The 21309-nt window shown below is 38.3% G+C and overlaps 1 protein-coding gene across 1 annotated transcript in view; it reads right to left on the bottom strand.

Annotated features, from left to right (window-relative positions):
* The window catches only part of LOC127530837 (uncharacterized), a 61028-nt gene extending 51695 nt beyond the window's left edge, over positions 1–9333 (bottom strand). Inside the window, exons 1-2 of the transcript XR_007937520.1 lie at positions 9090–9333; positions 8871–8976 (exon numbers count right to left, since the gene is read on the bottom strand). The gene's annotated coding sequence lies outside the window, so the exon portion shown is untranslated. The remainder of the gene's footprint in view (positions 1–8870; positions 8977–9089) is intronic.
* Positions 9334–21309: the final 11976 nt, after the last annotated feature.

Here is a 21309-nt window from a genome sequence, read left to right as displayed (position 1 = left end):
ATAAAACCCTAAAAAAATCAGAAACAACCAAAATGTTATATAAAATCATGACAGAAAGATGTAAAATGACGTCTATGTGACAGAAAAACCCAAAAAGATGGAAAACAAACAAAATTTTATCACCAAAAAGACGTAAAATGACCAAAACGTGATTCAAAACACCACTAAAACAATGCAAGGTGTCTAAAATGTGACACAGTATGACCGAAAAAAGATGCAAACCGAACACATCTTGACTGAAAAAGTAAAATGACCAAAATGTGACACAAAACATCTCCAAGAATATTGAGCACTGAGAATATTGAGAATATTGACAGTATGAAGGTAAAACTTCATTAAAATATACATATTCTGCTACAGGAAGCAGCTCACTCCTCGACTCTCTTCACATTATTATATTCATATTTGTGTTTCTGCGTCAGGATGAGCAGATTCTGAACATCTACAGCAGCCGAGGCGTAAAGCTGCAGGATCCACGTCCATTATGAACCATTACAGATGATTGAAGTCATTACTCCTCCTCTAAACGCTATCATTGTGAGGAGAGCTCCGGCGTCTCAGCGACCCGTCCAACTGTCAGAAATAAGTAGAGAGCAGAAAGAAACGCCGACAGATAAAGACAGCGCCGTGGAGGAAGCTAAAAGCCGGGTTATTATCGCCGGCAGCCGAGGGCTTTTTGTCTCGCTGATCAATCTGAGATACGAGAGGAGCTCAGGCCGATCCAACATCACCGAAGGCCAGGAGGAAAAAACACGAAAAGAAAACTGAGAATCCAGCAGCTGCATGAAGGATCTGAAGGATTATTACCGTAAAAACATCCAAAACAGGAAGCAGAGAAAGAAAACAGCTGCTTTTATTCACTGGATAGGTAGAAATCCATCCATCCATCCATCCATCATCCAACATCCATCCATCATCTATCCATCATCCATCCCTCCATCCATCCATCCATCATCCATCCATCCATCCATCCATCCATCATCGATCCATCCATCCATCATCATCCATCCATCTATCATCCATCCATCCGTCCATCATCCATCCATCCGTCCATCATCCATCCATCATCCATCCGTCCATCATCCATCCATCCGTCCATCATCCATCCATCCGTCCATCATCCATCCATCCGTCCATCATCCATCCATCCATCATCCATCCATCATCATCCATCCGTCCATCATCCATCCATCCATCCATCATCATCCATCCGTCCATCATCTATCAATCCATCATCCATCCATCCATCCATCCATCCATCACCCATCCATCCATCATCATCCATCCATCATCCATCCATCCATCATCCATCCATCCATCATCCATCCATCCATCATCCATCCATCCATCCATCCATCCATCCATTCATCCATCCATGGGTCATGGAGGCAGCAGATGAAGCAGATCATTCCAGATGTTCCTCCTCCCAGCAACACTTTCCAGCTCTTCCTGGGGGACCCTGAGGTGTTCTCAGGCCAGATGAGATATATAATCCCTCCAGAGGGTTCTGGGTCTACCCCGGGGTCTCCTCCCAGGAGGACGTGTTCAGAAAACCTCCAAAGGAAGTCTCCCTGGAGGATCTGAATCAGATGCCCAAACCACCTCCACTGGTTCCTTCAGAGGTGAAGGATCAGCAGATCAACTCTGAGCTCCCTCCAGATGTCTGATCTTCTCCTCCTATCTCTAAGGTTGAGCCCAGACACCCTACAGAGGAAGTTCATTTCAGACGCTTGTATCCACGATCTCATTCTTTGGGTCACTACCCAGAGCTCATGACCATAGGTGAGGGTTGGAACGTAGATGGATGGTAAACTGAGATCTTCTCCTTGAGGTTCAGCTCCTTCTTCACCACCACGGTTCAGTACAACGCCTTCATTACTGCTGACACTGTACTGATCCTCCTGTCCATCTCTAGCTCCATTTTCCATCACTCATGAACAAGATCCTGAGATACTTGAAGTCGTTCACTTGAGGAAATTAGTAGTTGGGAATAACAGAACACCTGACACTCTTCAGTTGTAATAGCTTGTTAGATCCTATCCCTGTTTCGTCCTGTCCTGCCTTTGTTTCCCCTGAACATCACTGAGGTGTAGCACTGCCCTCCCTGGCTCATAATACGTACAGGGTCCTCCACCAGACGTTCCCAGTTCACCTTCAATAAAATTACATTATTTTTACTGTACTAAATCTGCTTCAAGCTAAGCCCTAAACTTATTGTTCAGAATAAAGAATATGTTATCTCCCTGCTCATCTTCTTTCTGGTTTCTGATTTGACTCTTTGCTTTGGTTTCAGGCTGAATATTGTGGCTGATTCATCTGTGAATTGAAGCACCGAATTACTTCCAGCAGCAGAAACTCTTCCTTCTCCTGGAGCCGTGGGATTTGGCCACCGGCCGACTTGTGATGAATCTCCGCAGAGCAAACACTGTGTTTAGTGTTAATGAGGCCGGTTCCCACAGAAGTTCTAGTTCGTCTGCAGCTCCACGTTCAGAATCCCAGAGAGGCCGCTGTTATGTGTATAATTAAGGTAAAGTTTCAGTAAGAATAAAAACTGGGCTAAAGTGAGTTTAAAGGAGTCTAACCTCCAGCAGAAGAAAGCGCTGAGTCATGTTCTGTCTCTGAATTCTTCATCTGAAGCTTTAACTCTGTGCAGATTATTTTTGTTTCCTTCTATCAGTAACGTCGCCTAATGTGAAGAATTAATCAGCCAAAGTGAAGCCAGAGACTTTTAGACGGTTTCCATGACAACCTTTAAAATCTGGATTTATCACGGCTGAAGTTCCCTCTCAGCTCAAAGAGGTCAGAGAATTATTTTTTAAATTTCCTCCCTTTTAGCTGCACATTTGTCAAGAAAACTCCTCAGCATCAGTAAAGAACACGATGATTCAATGAATCTGAGCAGCGAAATGATCGCAAAGAGGAAAAAAAACACACAAAAAGACACAAAAAATGACCACAAATAGACACAAAATGACCAAGAACGACACAAAATTATGACAAAAAGACACAAAACAACCACAAATAGTGACAAAATGATCACAGACAGAATATTACCACAAAGAGACACAACATGACCACAAAAACACAAAATTATGACAAAAAGACACAAAACACCCACACAAAAAACAAAAAGACACAAAACACCCACAGAATTACCACAAAGAGATACAAAACAACCACAAAAAGACACAAAACAACCACAAAGAGACACAAAACAACCACAAAAAGACACAAAACAACCACAAAGAGACACAAAACAACCACAAAAAGACACAAAACAACCACAAAGAGACACAAAACAACCACAAAGAGACACAAAACAACCACAAAGAGATACAAAACAACCACAAAAAGACACAAAACAACCACAAAGAGACACAAAACAACCACAAAAAGACACAAAACAACCACAAATAGACACAAAACAACCACAAATAGACACAAAACAACCACAAATAGTGACAAAACGACCAGAGACAGAAAATTACCACAAAGAGACACAACATGGCCACAATGACACAAAATTATGACAAAAGACACAAAACAACCACAAAAACACACAAAAAGACACAAAACACCCACAAAACGACCACAAAGACACAAAACAACCATAAAATGACCACAAAACAACCACAAAATTACCACAAAGGGATACAAAACAACCACAAAGACACAAAACAACCATAAAATGACCACAAAACAACCACAAAATTACCACAAAGGGATACAAAACAACCACAAAGACACAAAACAACCACAAACAGACACAAAACAACCACAAATAGACACAAAACAACCACAAATAGTGACAAAACGACCACAGAGACAGAAAATTACCACAAAGAGACACAACATGGCCACAATGACACAAAATTATGACAAAAGACACAAAACACCCACAAAAAAACACAAAAAGACACAAAACACCCACAAAACGACCACAAAGACACAAAACAACCATAAAATGACCACAAAACAACCACAAAATTACCACAAAGAGACATAAAACAACCACAGAGACCAGAGTCGGTCCTTCATTCAGAGTGTAACCAGATATTGCACTCTGAGCTCACAGCTAAATGATCCTCGTGTTGTAATTTATCCTGAGCTGCTGACGGGCTTCACTTCACATGAAGCGTTTACGACTCATCACTGCTGTTCAAAGGCTGTTCCTGCCAGAACGTGTTGCTCTGCTGCAGCTGGATGGAGGTCCTGCTGCTGCTTCCACCTGGAATGATCCTACCACAGATGTGTCACCAACACTCCACCCTCCACCAGATAAAGCCACTCTACTGCTCCGCTGTCCTTATTTCATTATTTATCTGGTGTGAAGGGAAAACAGAACCAACAAAGCTGCCATGTCCTGAGGAAAATACGACAACGCTTTCATCTGGCGTGTTATAGATGAGTAAAAAAGTTTTTTAGGCTCACACAAATAGAACAGAAATCAAATATAATTTCTATTGAACATGTTATCAGATAACTAAAGTGAGGATTGTAATGTTTTCACTCATCCACACGTAGAATTACCACCAAACTGCCACAAAGAGACACAATCAATCACAGAACACTTTCCAGTAACCCTTCCATCCCTGTGGTTCCTGACAGACAGAACTGAGGGTGAATTAACTAAACTCAGTGATGTCTGACTGTTTACCAGCTGATTTTGTATCATGACTCGTCTCGGTGTTTCTGAGGAGATTAAAACGTCACTGAGACGGAATATAAACTCCACATCCTCTGGAGGAATCTGCAGGTTTTCATCTAAACGCAACACGAAGTTTGAAAAATGTTCCACAGAAGCGTCAAAGGCAGTGAAAGCTCGCTTCCATCCACCTCTGCTGCCGAGTGAATATTCCTGATGAAGATAAACAGCTGGTGAAACTAATCCTCCGCTCGCTGCCAGCAAACCATTATCTGTGGAAACATACTGTATGAGCAGCAAACTGGCAGCAGATTAATGCAGAATACAGGAAACACATCAGCGGCATTTCTACGGACGCTCATCACCACCAGCAGCAGATAAAATGAGAAGATTTACCACTGAAACTAGAATAACATGTAGAATCTGAGGAGGAGGACCAGGAAGGACAGATTTAACATTTTAATGACACACAATGACCACGATGAGACACAAAATGACCACAATGAGACACAAAATAACCACGATGAGACACAAAATGACCACAATGAGACACAAAATGACCACAATGAGACACAAAATGACCACAATAAGACACAAAATGACCACAATGAGACACAAAATGACCACAATGAGACACAAAATGACCACAATGAGACACAAAATGACCACAATGAGACACGAAATGACCACAATAAGACACAAAATAACCACGATGAGACACAAAATGACCACAATGAGACACAAAATGACCACAATGAGACACAAAATAACCACGATGAGACACAAAATGACCACAATGAGACACAAAATGACCACAATGAGACACAAAATGACCACAATGAGACACGAAATGACCACAATAAGACACAAAATAACCACGATGAGACACAAAATGACCACAATGAGACACAAAATGACCACAATGAGACACAAAATAACCACGATGAGACACAAAATGACCACAATGAGACACAAAATGACCACGATGAGACACAAAATGACCACAATGAGACACAAAATAACCACGATGAGACACAAAATGACCACAATGAGATACAAAATGACCACAATGAGACACAAAATGACCACAATGAGACACAAAATAACCACAAAGAGACACAAAATAACCACAATGAGACACGAAATGACCACAATAAGACACAAAATAACCACGATGAGACACAAAATGACCACAATGAGACACAAAATGACCACAATGAGACACAAAATGACCACAATGAGACACAAAATAACCACAAAGAGACACAAAATAACCACAATGAGACACAAAATGACCACGATGAGACACAAAATGACCACAATGAGACACAAAATAACCACGATGAGACACAAAATGACCACAATGAGACACAAAATGACCACGATGAGACACAAAATGACCACAATGAGACACAAAATAACCACAAAGAGACACAAAATAACCACAATGAGACACGAAATGACCACAATAAGACACAAAATAACCACAATGAGACACAAAACAACCACAGACACACAAAACGAACACAAAGAGACACAAAGCGACCACAAAGAGACACAAAACAACCACAAAGAGACACAAAACAACCACAGACACACAAAACGAACACAAAGAGACACAAAGCGACCACAAAGAGACACAGAACAACCACAAAGAGACACAAAATGACCACAAAAAGACACAAAATGACCACAATGAGACACAAAATAACCACAAAGAGACACAAAATAACCACAATGAGACACGAAATGACCACAATAAGACACAAAATAACCACAATGAGAAACCACAATGAGACACAAAATAACCACAATGAGACACAAAATAACCACAATGAGACACGAAATGACCACAAATGACCACAATGAGACACAAAATGACCACAATGAGACACAAAATAACCACAATGAGACACGAAATAACCACAATGAGACACGAAATGACCACAAATGACCACAATGAGACACAAAATGACCACAATGAGACACAAAATAACCACAATGAGACACGAAATAACCACAATGAGACACAAAATGACCACAATGAGACACAAAATAACCACAATGAGACACGAAATGACTACAATAAGACACAAAATAACCACAATGAGAAACCACAATGAGACACGAAATGACCACAAATGACCACAATGAGACACAAAATGACCACAATGAGACACAAAATAACCACAATGAGACACGAAATAACCACAATGAGACACGAAATGACCACAAATGACCACAATGAGACACAAAATGACCACAATGAGACACAAAATAACCACAATGAGACACGAAATAACCACAATGAGACACAAAATAACCACAATGAGACACAAAATAACCACAATGAGACACGAAATAACCACAATGAGACACAAAATGACCACAATAAGACACAAAATGACCACAATGAGATACAAAATGACCACAATGAGACACAAAATAACCACAATGAGACACAAAATAACCACAATGAGACACAAATGACCACAAAAACACACAAAATGACCACAATGAGACACAAAATAACCACAATGAGACACGAAATGACCACAATGAGACACAAAATAACCACAATGAGACACAAAATAACCACAATGAGACACGAAATAACCACAATGAGACACGAAATAACCACAATGAGACACAAAATAACCACAATGAGACACGAAATGACCACAATGAGACACAAAATAACCACAATGAGACACGAAATAACCACAATGAGACACAAAATGACCACAATGAGACACAAAATAACCACAATGAGACACAAATGACCACAAAAACACACAAAATGACCACAATGAGACACGAAATAACCACAATGAGACACGAAATGACCACAATGAGACAAAAAATAACCACGAGACACGAAATAACCACAATGAGACACAAAATGACCACAATGAGACACCAAATGACCACAAAAACACACAAAATGACCACAATGAAACACAAAATAACCACGAGACACCACGAGACACAAAATGACCACAATGAGACACAAATGACCACAAAAACACACAAAATAACCACAATGAGACACAAAATGACCACAATGAGACACAAATGACCACAATGAGACACAAAATGACCACAATGAGACACAAATGACCACAAAAACACACAAAATGACCACAATGAGACACAAAATAACCACGAGACACAAAATGACCACAATGAGACACAAATGACCACAAAAACACACAAAATAACCACAATGAGACACAAAATGACCACAATGAGACACAAAATGAAAACAAAGAGACACAAATGACCACAAAAACACACAAAATAACCACAATGAGACACAAAATGACCACAATGAGACACAAAATGAAAACAAAGAGACACAAATGACCACAAAAACACACAAAACAACCGCAGAGACACAAAATGACCACAAAGAGACACAAATGACCACAATAATACACAAATGACCACAAAAACACACAAAACAACCACAAAGAGATACAAAACAACCACAAAAAGACACAAAACAACCACAAAGAGATACAAAACAACCACAAAAAGACACAAAACAACCACAAAGAGACACAAAACAACCACAAATAGACACAAAACAACCACAAATAGTGACAAAACGACCACAGAGACAGAAAATTACCACAAAGAGACACAACATGGCCACAATGACACAAAATTATGACAAAAGACACAAAACAACCACAAAAAAACACAAAAAGACACAAAACACCCACAAAACGACCACAAAGATACAAAACAACCATAAAATGACCACAAAGGGATACAAAACAACCACAAAAAGACACAAATGACCACAAAGAGACACAAATGACCACAATGAGACACAAAATGACCACAATGAGACACAAATGACCACAATGAGACACAAAATGACCACAATGAGACACAAATGACCACAAAGAGACACAAATGACCACAAAGAGACACAAAATGTCCACAAAGAGACACAAATGACCACAAAAGACACAAAATGTCCACAAAGAGACAAAAATGACCACAAAGAGACACAAATAACCACAAAGAGACACAAAATGACCACAAAGAGACACAAATGACCACAATGAGACACACAATGACCACAAAGAGACACAAATAACCACAATGAGACACAAATGACCACAAAAACACACAAAACTACCACAGAGACACAAACCCTCCAGAACACCAAAATGTGTAGCTGTTGTGTTGTGTGTCAGTGAGCGTCACTAACTGTGTGAATCCTCTCCACTGCTGCTGTTATTTCTGGTTCATCTGGGATGTTGTGACTCGGTGCTTCCTCCCGTTGTGTTGCCGCAGACACACGCCTGATCGTTTAGCTGTAACGGCATCGTCAAGGAAACCACAATTAGCAGGCGGCTAACTGGCAGACTAATGACTCTTCTTCTGTGGTGTCCTGAGGTAAATAAGGTGTTAGAAGTGGAAATGTCACCTGTTCTGCTGGGAGGAGGATGAAGAGGAGTTTATCTGCAGACCTGCTGCGAGGACGGAAGCCTGGGGGTTCAAACTGAAACAGAAGACCTGATCAGACGACAAGCTAACAGCTGTAAATACCACAGACACGCCGTTTATCTGCAACCTTTAGCATCTTTAGAGCAGCAAGACAGGACCCAGGACTTCATTTAACCCTTAAACTGTCACAAAAAGATGCAACATGACCAAAAAAAGAAGCCAAGTGACCACAAACTGAAGCACAAATAGCATAAACAGGCACAAAATAGTGAAAAAAACAAATCAACTGACAAGAAACCAATGGAAAAAATGAAAAAGACACAAAACAGAGACAAATAAAGCAAAACGAGCCAAAAAATTACACATAATGATCACAAAAACATGCAAAATTACCAAAAAGAGCCACAAAATGACTACTAACCAGTCCTTCCAGGATTTCGCGGGCGTTTTTCATGACTGTTGCGGCTGAAAATGCCTGAATTCACGGCAGCATTTCTAAAAAAATTGCAATAAAAGTTGCGATGTTTTTAGCGTATTTGTTGTGATGAAATTGCAGGAGACAGTGACAGTTGCTAAAACGCTGCCTTTGTCCAGCTTCTAGAACATGTTTCAATGCTGTAATTGACAATATTTATTCTGAAAATAATTCTTTAACGTTCCAACCCATTTCCACAAAAGCTGACACACCACGGTGGGACATTAGCAGCAGCCAGATACTGGTTTAACATGTTAGTAGATTTAAGGCACAAAATGATCATTTACTCTTGAATGAATCATATTCAGACATATCTGTCAGTGGCTTAAAAAGTTAATTTCACTTCCTGGCACACACGTGTTCACACACACACGCTCACGGCTTGTCACGTCAACTAACAAGAACAGCACTGAGAGAGCACAGTCCTCCACCAAGACACGTTCTGCATGTTTAAGTACCAAATCACGTGACCTAAACATGTAGGGGGCGACGGGAATTGATGGGACTCAGAAACACCCCCACAGTTTAATCAACTGTTCCTTGTATCATTTCCGATACGTCCACAGTGGTAGATTTGTTGTAGGATCACAATCATGTGATCGTCAGCGGGCCGCTGAGGTAGCGTTCACTTGTTGCCATGGTTACCGTGCTGCTATCAGACGCCGTGCGCTACCTTAATGGGAAATCCTTAACAAATCCGTGGATCCAAACTTTGAGCCGTATCACTGCTGAAGTCTAATCATTTGGTCCTTGTGTCATTTCTGACCGACCCTGAAAACTTCATTTAAATCTCTGAGTCTGTTTTTGAGTGATGTTGGTAACAGAGGAAGGATTCACAGGCGCTGATCGTCACATAACTCCACCGTGTTCTTTGGTGGAATAAATAATATAATTTACCTTCATTCTTTCAGAGCTCTAACGGATCTGGATGAAACAGTTTCCATCATGGTGATTTATGTGGTCTGTTGTCTGATCATTTCATCCATTCTAATATGTTTCGTGTTTTTTTAAGTGTATCAATCGATGATTTTTTTTCTTTTTTTTGTATTCCACCACAATATTGCACGGTTGTAAAACAGCTTAGCTCCTCTTTAGTGAAGAACATCAGTGAATTAACTCTTTATCACGGTCTTCAGCAGTAATTTTTGTTGGTAAATGAGAGACATTAGTATCGCACATGTCTGCATCTTCAAACCATAAACAGGAAGTGAATTTGGTGATGTACGTGCATTAGGTTTGCACTGGGAGCTGCTATGATTGGTGGAACTCATGGGAGGCGGGCCAAAGTTGCGGGAAAGTTGCTGTGATTGGACAAAATTGCAAGGCCGCGCAAAATTCGCAGAGATTGGTTGATTTCGCGTGAATTGGCATGATCGCAACATCGCGAATTCCTGGAGGGACTGACTAAAGGACACAAAAATGACCGCAGAGACAAAATGAACACAAAAGATGCAAAATGACCACGAAGAGACACTAAAAAAGAACAAAAAGACACAAAACCACAAAAAGACACAAAACAGCAACAAAAAGACACAAAATGACCACAAAAGATGCAAAATGACGGCAAAGAGACACAAAACAACCACAAACTGTCCAAAAAATACGACAAAAAGACACAAAATGACCACAAACAGGCACACAACTAACAAAGAGAGTTGTGTCTCTGATCCTTGGTGGAATCACACTGAACTTTGTGACGTCTCTAACAAACTGAAGTGTTTATTTACAGGTGAGTTATTATGGAGCTGATGACGTCCATCCTGCTGCAGACACACAACCTCCCTCCTGTCCTCCCTCCACCTCTAATTATACCTCTCTCTCTCACACACACACACACAGCGGGGCAGCAGTGTGTCCTTGGATCCAGGAATAGAGCATCAGATCAGACAGCAGCAGCCTGGAGGAAGGAGAAGGAAAGTCAGCGGCCTTAAAGAGTTCCTCTGGGCCGAGCGGCCGGCCGGCAGCACAGCGCCGCCTGGAACCGACCCGGCCTCGGAAATAAGGAGATAAACAGCGGCTCGGTGCAGGAGACAGACCCCGTATCTGAAAATAGGATCACATTTGAACCACCTTGAAGCCTCGTTCTCAAAGTGAAGTGAAAACTTGGTGCAGTTAGACAGAGTTTTCCTCACACAGGTGATGGACAGGTGGGAGGTTTTGGTCACAGCTGCAGGGCCTCAGAATAATCTTAAAATGAGTGAAACACGACCTGTCGACAGATAATTATACAGAGAAAGATAAAAGACCTGGAAGAGCCAGAAACAGACAGAAATGGACTCAAAATGAAAAAGAAAAAGCAACTTATAACAACAAAAATGGCAAGAAAGACACTTAAAATCACCACAAAGGGACAGAAAACAACCACAGAGAGACACAAAATGACCACAAAGAGACACAAAACAACAACAAAGGGATGCAAAAGGACCACAAAGAGACACAAAATGACCACAAAGAGACACAAATCAATCACAAAGACACACAAAATAACCACAAAGAGACACAAAATGACCACAAACAGACACAAAATAACCACAAAGAGACACAAAATGACCACAGAGACACAAAATGACCAGAGACACAAAACAACCACAAAGAGACACAAAACAACCACAGACATGCAAAACGACCACAAATGGAGTCAAAATGACAAGAAGAGACACATTAAACAGCAAAATTACAAAAATATGAAAAATCTTCAATAACACATTAAAAAATGAAGATAAGGAGGCACAAAAAATGATCACAAACAGACAAACAGGTGGAATATCTAGAAAAGCATTAAAAATATCCCTTAGAGACACTAAACGTTCAGGATCCGTCTGAGTTGGTGTTTAACCAGAGTTCCTGTAACGAGTCCAGATTCAGATCCATCTGACTCAACCTCAACAACGTGATTAAAGCATTAATCACAACATTTAACATGCTTGCTATGGATGAAAACATGAAGAAGCTGTTGGTCCTCAAGTCTTCTCAGTGATTATTCTGATGTGTCATCGTGTATTTGGTGTTTTCTGGTTGCTGCTGGTTGAGATTCTCCAAATAAATCTATTTTATTCCAGTTTATTTACCAAATATAAATCTATTTTATTCCAGGTTTATTTACCAACTATAAATCTATTTTATTCCAGTTTATTTACCAACTATAAATCTATTTTATTCCAGTTTATTTACCAAATATAAATCTATTTTATTCCAGGTTTATTTATAGACTATAAATCTATTTTATTCCAGTTTATTTATAGACTATAAATCTATTTTATTCCAGTTTATTTAAAGACTATAAATCTATTTTATTCCAGTTAGTTTACCAACTATGAATCTATGCTATTCCAGTTTATTTACAAATTATAAATCTATTTTATTCCAGTTTATTTACAAATTATAAATCTATTTTATTCCAGTTTATTCACAGATATAAATCTATTGTATTCCAGTTTCTTTAGTGACTATAAATCTATTTTATTTCAGTTTATTTATAGACTATAAATATATTTTATTCTAGGTTTATTTATAGACTATAAATCTTTTTTATTCGAATTTCTTTAATGACTCTAAATCTATTTTATTTCAGTTTATTTATAGACAATAAATCTATTTTATTCCAGTTTCTTTAGTGGCTTTAAATCTATTTTACTCCAGTTTATTTACAGACTACAAATATAATTTATTCTAGGTTTATTTATAGACTATAAATCTTTTTTATTCCAGTTTGTTTAGTGACTTTAAATCTATTTTATTCCAGTTTATTTATAGACTATAAATCTATTTTATTCCACTTTCTTTTGTGACTGTAGATCTATTTTATTCCAGTTTGTTTACCGCCCTTCTGGAATACACCCTCGTTAACGGACTGACAGGAAGTGCTACACCGGTTGACTCACTGTCGCTAACCTTTGTAATTAGCTCGTGTATTTGCTGTGACAGGTAAATTAGCGTGTTAGCGTGTTGACAGACACGTGTATTGTCCCTGTTGATGTGTTTTTCCCAGCATGCTTTGTGATTGGAGGCCGTCTGCAGCCGAAGCTTCAATCAGCTGTCAGAGACGGAAACCAAACAAGTCTCATTCTTTCTATTCTTCTTCTTCCTATTCTTATTACTCCTCTTCTTCTTCCTATTCCTCTTCACTCTATTCTTTTTTCTTTTCTCCCTATTCTTCATTGTCCTCTTCTTAATCATTCTCTTGGTCTTCTTCCTATTCCTATTTTCTTTCCCATTCTTCAGGTTCTTCTTCTTCTTCCTATTCATATTCCAATTTGTTTACTATTCCTCTTCCATCTATTCTGCTTCCAATTCTTCTTTTTTCTGCATTTTCTTCTTAATATTCATCTTTTCCTTTTTCCTATTCTTTGTACTGTTCGTCTTCTTCCTATTCTTCATTTTCCTCTTTTTCTTCGTCCTCTTGTTGTTCTTCTTCCAATTTTTCTTCTTTCTTTTCCACATCCTCTTCTTCCTCTTCATCTTCTTTTTCTTCTCCTTCCCATTCTTCTTCACCTTCTTGTCCTTCTTGTACCTAAAGTTCTTATATTTCATTTTCTTCTTATTCTTCCTATTTGTCTTCCTGATTTTCTTACTCTTTTACTACGTCTTCCTCTTCTATTTATTTCCTGATTTCTTTTCTTTTTATTCATTTTCTCATTCTTCTTCCCAGTTTATTCAGATCCAGTGAAGTTCCTCTTCATCAGCCATGGAATCAATAAAACCAGTTTATATTCTTCTTCTTCCTATTCTCCTCCTTCTTCCTAATCGTCTTCTTCATCTTTCTATTCTCCTTCTTCTCCTCCTCCTCTCAGATCCAGTACAGCTACTCTTCATCAGGGCAATAATTTATAAAACCAGTTTCTATTCCTCTTCTTTCTCTTCTTCTTCATCTCTCTCTCTCTCTTCCTATTCTCCTCCTTCTTCCTCTTCCTCTCATTACTCTTATTCCTCCTCCTCTTCCTCCTCCTTCAGCTCCAGGATCTATTCCCGTTGGGTTTTGTCGAAGTATCTGGGGGTAAATGGAGTGAATCTTCGGGGTTTCAGACCATCGAGTCTCTCTGGAGTTCCTGACGTTCAGATAAATATTCTGTTATAGATGAAGATTTATTGATAAGGTGCGACGATCAATCACTGATCGTTAATGACACGTGGCTAATAAAGCTTTAGTTCAAACTGACGGTTATTCTGGGATGTAAGGCCGTTGCTGGTGAAGGTTGTTCTGGACCAGAAGCTGCAGAATTTAGAGGGAAAAACGTAAATTTAAAAGCCTGAAAATGCAGAAATTAGCAAAATTCTGATCATCACCATTCAGATTAGCAAATTAGTTTCATTCAAATTAGCATCATTCAGATTAGCAGACTAGCATCATTCAGATTAGCATGATTCAGATTAGCAGACTAGCATAATTCAGATTAGCATCATTCAGATTAGCATGACTCAGATTAGTATAATGCAGATTAGCATCATTCAGATTATCTGTGTAGGTTCTCATTCATCCAGGTTTTTTTAAACTACTTTGGATAATTCAGATTAGCATAATTCAAATTAGCATCAGTTAGATTAACAAAATAGCATTGTTCAGATTAGCATGATTCAGATTAATAAATTAGCATACTAGCATCATTTACATTAGCATAATTTAGATTAATAAATTAAAACCATTCGGATAAATAAATTAGCATCTTTCATATTAGTATATTAGCATCATTTAGATTAGCATCGTTCAGATTGAATAATTAGCATAATTCAAATTAATGAATTAGCATGTTTCAGATTAGCATTTTTCAGATTAGCAGCATTTAGATTAGCATATTAGCATCATTCATATTAGCATCATTTAGATTAATGAATTAAAATCATTCAGATAAATAAATTAGCATCTTTCATATTAGTATATTAGCATCATTTAGATTAGCATCGTTCAGATTAGCATATTAGCATCATTTAGATTAGCATCGTTCAGATTAAAATATTAGCATAATTCAAATGTTTGAATTGGCATGATTCAGATTAGCATTTTTCAGATTAGCATCATTCAGATTAGCATATTAGCATCATTCACAGTCTGCCTGAATTTTGTTTTGCGTTTCTTTCGGATCATTTTGTATCTCTTGGTGTGTGTTTTGTGTCTCTTTCAGTCGGTCTAAATCTCTTTCTGGTTATTTTGTGCTAATTTGTTTTAAATTTACATCTTGTTTTCCTCTTTGGTTGTTTTAGGCTGCGTCTAGTGAAGGTTGTTTTTGTGTTTAGAAAGGAATTTATCTCTGTTTGCATGGGAAAAGTTTTTGTGTTTTTGTTTTATTTTATTTTTCTCCTTGTTTCAGATTTTATTATTGTGTTATATTTTGCGAGAAAGTGTTCATATTTTCTGCTTCTGTAAATGTCTGCTGGACTTTGTAGAAATAGAAAAACAGAAGGTAAATGATGTTTTACTGTCTCTCTGTGCAGCGTTCTTCCTTCTTAATGAGGCCTCAGAGTAGAAACAGGATTAAGTCTCTACTTGAGGAGAACACGTCGGACAGTTTGAGATTATCAGGATTATCAGCTAATCCTCACGGTGCAGGTAGAAAAAGTGGAGAAACACTTTCATCAGACGGTTACTGTGTTTGGTTCTTTATTCTGTCCTAAAGAGTCTTTATTCTGTTTTAAAGCATCTTTATTCTGTTTTGAATCTTCCTTTAAACTCTAAATATTCTTCATTTATAATAAAGCTGCGCATGAAAATAAACAACAAACTTGGATAAACAAACAGCTGGAGGTCAAATAAGAACAAATTAAAATCTTAAATTGGCCAAATAATAAAAACGAGAGGAGCTTTAGATTCTTCTGGACGTTAAACACCTGGATGGCAAAAATGACGATTTATTAACACGAAAGTTAACAGGAAAAAATTGTTTTACTTCATTTAATTACGCTACATCGTTCCAAAATGACTCAAATTATCCAAAACCACTCTAAATTTGTTCTGAATTACTCTTTTTTTAACAAAAAAAACTCACAATTGATCAATGCTCACCAAAATCTGATTTAAATTTGTCCAAAATGACTCATAATTTGTTCAAAATTTTTTTATTATTCAAAAAAACTCCTCAATGTGCCAAATTGACAAATTCAGTCCATAGTGATCCAAAAATGTCAGCACTGACCAAAAATGGGTCCTAAATTATTCAGATTGTCCAGTTTTATTCAAACTGTCTCCAAACTGAACCTTTTTTTTAAAAAAAACATGAAATTTGATCTCAGTTCTGAACGTCTCACAGGTTTTCTCCAAATTCTTTAAAATTTGTCCAAAAATTATTCTAAATCTGTTCAGAATTATGTGCTTTTTTAAAAACTATCTTTAAGTGTCCGAAACTAGTTAACGTTTTATTAGAAATGGTCCAAAATGCCTCAAAATTTCTTCAGAATGACGTGAAAATTCTCAAAATAATTTTTAATTGTGTAACATTTTTTAAAAATTTGCAAAAGTGACACAAATTTTGTCCACAACAACTCAATTTACCAAAACTTGACCAAAATGGGATAAAATTTGTCCAAATGACTCAGAAATTATCCATATTTATTCAAAATGTCTCCTACTGTTTTAAAAAAATAACATGAAATTTGTTCTCAAATCTTAGTGATTCAACTTTTTTCCCCCAAAATCGCCCTGATTTGTCCAAAAATGATTCTAAATCTCTTCACAGTGACTCGGTTTGTTATTTTGTTGGTTTCTATCTTAGTGTCTGAGGTTAAAGGTTCCTGGTTGGTTTATATCTTCATGTCTGAGGTTAAAGGTTCCTGGTTGGTTTATATCTTAGTGTCTGAGGTTAAAGGTTCCTGGTTGGTTTATATCTTCATGTCTGAGGTTAAAGGTTCCTGGTTGGTTTATATCTTCATGTCTGACGCTAAAGGTTCCTGGTTGGTTTATATCTTAGTGTCTGAGGTTAAAGGTTCCTGGTTGGTTTATATCTTAGTGTCTGAGGTTAAAGGTTCCTGGTTGGTTTATATCTTAGTGTCTGAGGTTAAAGGTTCCTGGTTGGTTTTCTATCTTCATGTCTGAGGTTAAAGGTTCCTGGTTGGTTTTCTATCTTTATGTCTGAGGTTAAAGGTTCCTGGTTGGTTTCTATCTTAGTGTCTGAGGTTAAAGGTTCCTGGTTGGTTTATATCTTCATGTCTGAGGTTAAAGGTTCCTGGTTGGTTTATATCTTCATGTCTGAGGTTAAAGGTTCCTGGTTGGTTTATATCTTCATGTCTGAGGTTAAAGGTTCCTGGTTGGTTTATATCTTAGTGTCTGAGGTTAAAGGTTCCTGGTTGGTTTATATCTTAGTGTCTGAGGTTAAAGGTTCCTGGTTGGTTTTCTATCTTCATGTCTGAGGTTAAAGGTTCCTGGTTGGTTTTCTATCTTTATGTCTGAGGTTAAAGGTTCCTGGTTGGTTTCTATCTTAGTGTCTGAGGTTAAAGGTTCCTGGTTGGTTTATATCTTCATGTCTGAGGTTAAAGGTTCCTGGTTGGTTTATATCTTCATGTCTGAGGTTAAAGGTTCCTGGTTGGTTTATATCTTCATGTCTGAGGTTAAAGGTTCCTGGTTGGTTTTCTATCTTTACACACGTGGACAAAATTGTTGGTACCCCTCAGTTAAAGAAGGAAAAACCCACAATTCTCACTGAAATCACTTGAAACTCACAAAAGTAACAATAAATAAAAATTTATTGAAAATGAAATAATCAAAATCAGCCATCACTTTTGAATTGTTGATTAACATAATTATTTAAAAAAACAAACTAATGAAATAGGGCTGGACAAAAATGATGGTACCCATAACTTAATATTTTGTTGCACAACCTTTTGAGGCAATCACTGCAATTAAACGATTTCTGTATTTGTCAATGAGCGTTCTGCAGCTGTCAACAGGTATTTTGGCCCACTCCTCATGAGCAAACAGCTCCAGTTGTCTCAGGTTTGATGGGTGTCTTCTCCAAATGGCATGTTTCAGCTCCTTCCACATATGTTCAATGGGATTCAGATCTGGGCTCATAGAAGGCCACTTTAGAATAGTCCAACGCTTTTCTCTCAGCCATTCATGGGTGTTTTTGGCTGTGTGTTTTGGATGGTTGTCCTGTTGGAAGACCCATGACCTGCGACTGAGACCAAGCTTTCTGACACTAGGCAGCACATTTCTCTCCAGAATGCCTTGATAGTCTTCAGATTTCATCGTACCTCGCACACTTTCAAGACACCCTGTGCCAGATGCAGCAAAGCAGCCCCAAAACATTACTGAGCCTCCTCCATGTTTCACCGTAGGGACAGTGTTCTTTTCTTCGTATGCTTGGTTTTTGAGTCTATGAACATAGAGTTGATGTGCCTTACCAAAAAGCTCCAGTTTGGTCTCATCTGTCCAAAGGACATTCTCCCAGAAGCTTTGTGGCTTGTCAACATGCATTTTTGCAAATTCCAGTCTCGCTTTTTTATGAGTTTTTTTCAGCAGTGGTGTCCTCCTTGGTCGTCTCCCGTGAAGTCCACTTTGGCTCAAACAACGACGAATGGTGCGATCTGACACTGATGTACCTTGGCCTTGGAGTTCACCTTTAATTTCTTTGGAGGTTGCTCTGGGCTCTTTGGATACAATTCCAACGATCCGTCTCTTCAATTTGTCATCAATTTTCCTCTTGCGGCCACGTCCAGGGAGGTTGGCTACTGTCCCGTGGGTCTTGAACTTCTGAATAATATGAGCCACTGTTGTCACAGGAACTTCAAGCTGTTTAGAGATGGTCTTATAGCCTTTACCTTTAAGATGTTTGTCTATCATTTTTTTTCGGATATCCTGGGACAATTCTCTCCTTCGCTTTCTGTTGTCCATGTTCAGTGTGGTACACACCTTTTCACCAAACAGCAGGGTGACTACTTGTCTCCCTTTAAATAGGCAGACTGACTGATTATGAGTTTGGAAACACCTGTGATGTCAATTAAATGACACACCTGAGTTAATCATGTCACTCTGGTCAAATAGTTTTCGATCTTTTATAGAGGTACCATCATTTTTGTCCAGGCCTGTTTCATTAGTTTGTTTTTTTAAATAATTATGTTAATCAACAATTCAAAAGTGATGGCTGTTTTTGATTATTTAATTTTCAATAAATTTTTATTTATTGTTACTTTTGTGAGTTTCAAGTGATTTCAGTGAGAATTGTGGGTTTTTCCTTCTTTAACTGAGGGGTACCAACAATTTTGTCCACGTGTGTATGTCTGAGGTTAAAGGTTCCTGGTTGGTTTGTATCTTCATGTCTGAGGTTAAAGGTTCCTGGTTGGTTTATATCTTCATGTCTGAGGTTAAAGGTTCCTGGTTGGTTTATATCTTCATGTCTGAGGTTAAAGGTTCCTGGTTGGTTTATATCTTCATGTCTGAGGTTAAAGGTTCCTGGTTGGTTTATATCTTAGTGTCTGAGGTTAAAGGTTCCTGGTTGGTTTATATCTTCATGTCTGACGCTAAAGGTTCCTGGTTGGTTTATATCTTCATGTCTGACGCTAAAGGTTCCTGGTTGGTTTATATCTTCATGTCTGAGGTTAAAGGTTCCTGGTTGGTTTTCTATCTTTATGTCTGAGGTTAAAGGTTCCTGGTTGGTTTGTATCTTCATGTCTGAGGTTAAAGGTTCCTGGTTGGTTTATATCTTAGTGTCTGAGGTTAAAGGTTCCTGGTTGGTTTATATCTTCATGTCTGACGCTAAAGGTTCCTGGTTGGTTTATATCTTCATGTCTGACGCTAAAGGTTCCTGGTTGGTTTATATCTTCATGTCTGAGGTTAAAGGTTCCTGGTTGGTTTCTATCTTAGTGTCTGAGGTTAAAGGTTCCTGGTTGGTTTATATCTTCATGTCTGAGGTTAAAGGTTCCTGGTTGGTTTATATCTTCATGTCTGAGGTTAAAGGTTCCTGGTTGGTTTATATCTTAGTGTCTGAGGTTAAAGGTTCCTGGTTGGTTTATATCTTCATGTCTGACGCTAAAGGTTCCTGGTTGGTTTATATCTTCATGTCTGACGCTAAAGGTTCCTGGTTGGTTTATATCTTAGTGTCTGAGGTTAAAGGTTCCTGGTTGGTTTATATCTTAGTGTCTGAGGTTAAAGGTTCCTGGTTGGTTTATATCTTAGTGTCTGAGGTTAAAGGTTCCTGGTTGGTTTTCTATCTTCATGTCTGAGGTTAAAGGTTCCTGGTTGGTTTTCTATCTTTATGTCTGAGGTTAAAGGTTCCTGGTTGGTTTCTATCTTAGTGTCTGAGGTTAAAGGTTCCTGGTTGGTTTATATCTTCATGTCTGAGGTTAAAGGTTCCTGGTTGGTTTTCTATCTTTATGTCTGAGGTTAAAGGTTCCTGGTTGGTTCGTATCTTCATGTCTGAGGTTAAAGGTTCCTGGTTGGTTTATATCTTCATGTCTGAGGTTAAAGGTTCCTGGTTGGTTTATATCTTCATGTCTGAGGTTAAAGGTTCCTGGTTGGTTTATATCTTCATGTCTGAGGTTAAAGGTTCCTGGTTGGTTTATATCTTAGTGTCTGAGGTTAAAGGTTCCTGGTTGGTTTATATCTTCATGTCTGACGCTAAAGGTTCCTGGTTGGTTTATATCTTCATGTCTGAGGTTAAAGGTTCCTGGTTGGTTTATATCTTCATGTCTGAGGTTAAAGGTTCCTGGTTGGTTTTCTATCTTTATGTCTGAGGTTAAAGGTTCCTGGTTGGTTTGTATCTTCATGTCTGAGGTTAAAGGTTCCTGGTTGGTTTCTATCTTA

Source organism: Acanthochromis polyacanthus, chromosome 18 (assembly GCF_021347895.1).
Source record: "Acanthochromis polyacanthus isolate Apoly-LR-REF ecotype Palm Island chromosome 18, KAUST_Apoly_ChrSc, whole genome shotgun sequence".
Classification (NCBI taxonomy): Eukaryota; Metazoa; Chordata; class Actinopteri; family Pomacentridae; genus Acanthochromis; species Acanthochromis polyacanthus.
Note: the sequence above shows the minus strand (reverse complement) of the source record. Positions and strands in the feature narration are given on the sequence as shown.